At 40.5% G+C, this 2593-nt stretch overlaps 1 non-coding gene across 1 annotated transcript; it reads right to left on the bottom strand.

Annotated features, from left to right (window-relative positions):
• Positions 1 to 1460: 1460 nt before the first annotated feature.
• On the bottom strand, positions 1461 to 1532 carry Trnat-agu (transfer RNA threonine (anticodon AGU)). The gene has a single exon. It is a non-coding gene; the product is annotated as a tRNA-Thr (tRNA).
• Positions 1533 to 2593: the final 1061 nt, after the last annotated feature.

The raw sequence follows: 2593 nt of genomic DNA, 5'->3' as shown, positions 1-2593 counted from the left end.
TATGTTGAGTCTTGCTGTTACAAAAATTCATAACTGAAGGAATTACTACTGTTTGATGAATTTCTAAAATTGTATATACACCGTAATTTCAGAATTTGAGATTTGGAAACTATCCAAGCTTGTTTCAACTGAATGTATAATATATTACCAATGTTTTCAATCCATGCTTTTCACTGACACCTTAATTATTTTAAGGTAGAAAATAACACAAATATGAAAAACTGAGTTCCACAAAATATTTCATTTATTTGCATTTCCTACGAATTCGATTGATTTTTCAATTTCTCGCACAATATGTGGTAACTGTACAAGCCTATCAACCCTCAGTCACAAATAAGTAATTTTGAAATATGTCATGTTTAAATATATTGGTGGTTACGAGGTTGATTGTAATTATTATGTGTAAGGAACTTAACTTTCTTTCACAAAAAATAAATGACGAAAATATAAATCGAACATAATTTTCAAGGATACTGTTTCGGTATGACTGTACTTATAGACGGTTTGTCCGCCAACATTTGAGTACAGAAATCTATACTGAAGTATCCAATTCCTGGTCAAGTTCCACATTACACTCTGACCTGAATGTGGCAATTCTAAGCTACAGAGATTGTAGGCAATTTGTAAAGATTTTCACCCTTATTTGTCTAAGGTTTTGCCAGCCAAGCACTAAATTCGCAGGGACTTAATTAAATCAACATCCAACATTTCACAAATGTCAGCTGTAATACCTGTGGGAAAGCCAGCGGTCATACCTGTGGGAAAGCCAGTGGTCATACCTGATTTATTAAAACAGAGATTCCGTTTGGTCATCAAAGGGCACATATGATTTTCATTGTGACTGTTTTCGGACGTTGATGGCCGTCTTCAGTCTTGTAGAAAGGAATAGATAATGTACTGAAAGGATACGTACCGATGTGTTTCTGCGTACCTTTTATAAGTTACCAATTAATTGGTCAAAAATTTCTTTCCATAGGGCATCATCAACGATAGCTTCATTTTCACAGAATGAAGAAACCGCAACGGATTTCGTCAGAGCTGTAAGTTAGCCCCTAAATTGCTTCATTCGTGCCAGGACTTCCAGGGATTGAAGTTGTGATGGAACAGTCTCAAAGTGAAACGTAGGGCGACGTCGCAAATATACAGGTACCGTCATGGTACCCGCCAGTTTTCAGATGACGGCTCGAAAAGTTAATGTAATCCTTCCAATGAAAAATCTTAGCTAATATGAGGAGAATAATAATCGAAATAAAACAAACGCACTTACTGGGCCTAACTGAATAGTTACCGCTACAATTTGGGCTTTAACAATTCATGCAGAAGGCAGCCGCATGAAAAGTAGTCACTATCTGGCTTGCAAACGTACCACTCTTAAACGTGTCCTTTGAGACTCCCGTCTCGTTATTATCTCACGATAATGATCAAATATGATCGAAGCAGACTAAATCAATTAAAATTTGTGCCGCGGCCGGGACTCGAACCCGGGTCTTCTCGCTTACTAGGCAGATATGCTACCACTACACCACCGAGGCGCTACGGCAGACATAGCTGCACGAACTACCTAGGTCGAGTTCCCTCCCCAACACAAACTTTAATTCATTTTCCCTTAATATCGTCACTATTGCCAGGGCTCGCCGGTATTGGCGAGCTACCCAGCATTGGACGTAGCGGGACGTCTGCTGTACCATATGGTGATCTTCTTAGATCTGAGAAGATCACCATATGGTACAGCAGACGTCCCGCTACGTCCAATGCTGGGTAGCTCGCCAATACCGGCGAGCCCTGGCAATAGTGACGATATTAAGGGAAAATGAATTAAAGTTTGTGTTGGGGAGGGAACTCGACCTAGGTAGTTCGTGCAGCTATGTCTGCCATAGCGCCTCGGTGGTGTAGTGGTAGCATATCTGCCTAGTAAGCAAGAAGTCCCGGCCGCGGCACAAGTTTTAATTGATTTAGTCTGCTTCGATCATATTTGATCACTCTTAAACGTGTTTATTCAAAGGAATGTACCACCGTACAGTCGATTTCCGTTTGCAGCAGTCTGTTCTAGTTTTCAAGTCATGAGGATACATGCACGGAGATTTAGATATATTCGATACGAAGTTATCCTGCAAATATTGAATCTCAGACGGAGAGATATATCATCAAGTTACCGGAATAGTTGAGGCTACACATTATAAATATACTGCTAGTTTTAGAGTTGGGTATTTAAGTATTGATCTGTTATTAGTTATTCTGTACATCAACAAGTTAGCAGCCTGCCTATCCCCTTAAGAGCAAGAATTCAAAGGAAAACGATGCACGTCCATGCTTGACAATAACCATTTTGGTAAGCGTTGTAACTGTGTGTAAGCGCACAGTAAAAGTTGTCCGATGGATCCACCGTTCGGTATCGTCACATACCGGTTTTGTACGGAACGCCTCATGTCGACTTCCCTTTTTTTTATTTATTTCTGCTAACGCCAGTGACCTGGTAGTTGTAGTATCAAAACTGCTTGGTGAAGTTAAACATTGCAGTTTCTGTTGGTCGGTCCGAGCGCCCTAGCTCCAAGCGCCGATTACGTCAGCATTTCTACTCACACGTCTCCACCCA

The sequence above is a fragment of the Schistocerca gregaria genome, chromosome 4 (assembly GCF_023897955.1).
Source record: "Schistocerca gregaria isolate iqSchGreg1 chromosome 4, iqSchGreg1.2, whole genome shotgun sequence".
In the NCBI taxonomy this organism is placed as follows: Eukaryota; Metazoa; Arthropoda; class Insecta; order Orthoptera; family Acrididae; genus Schistocerca; species Schistocerca gregaria.
The sequence above is the reverse complement of the archived record's forward strand: the minus strand, read 5'-3'. Positions and strand labels throughout refer to the sequence as shown.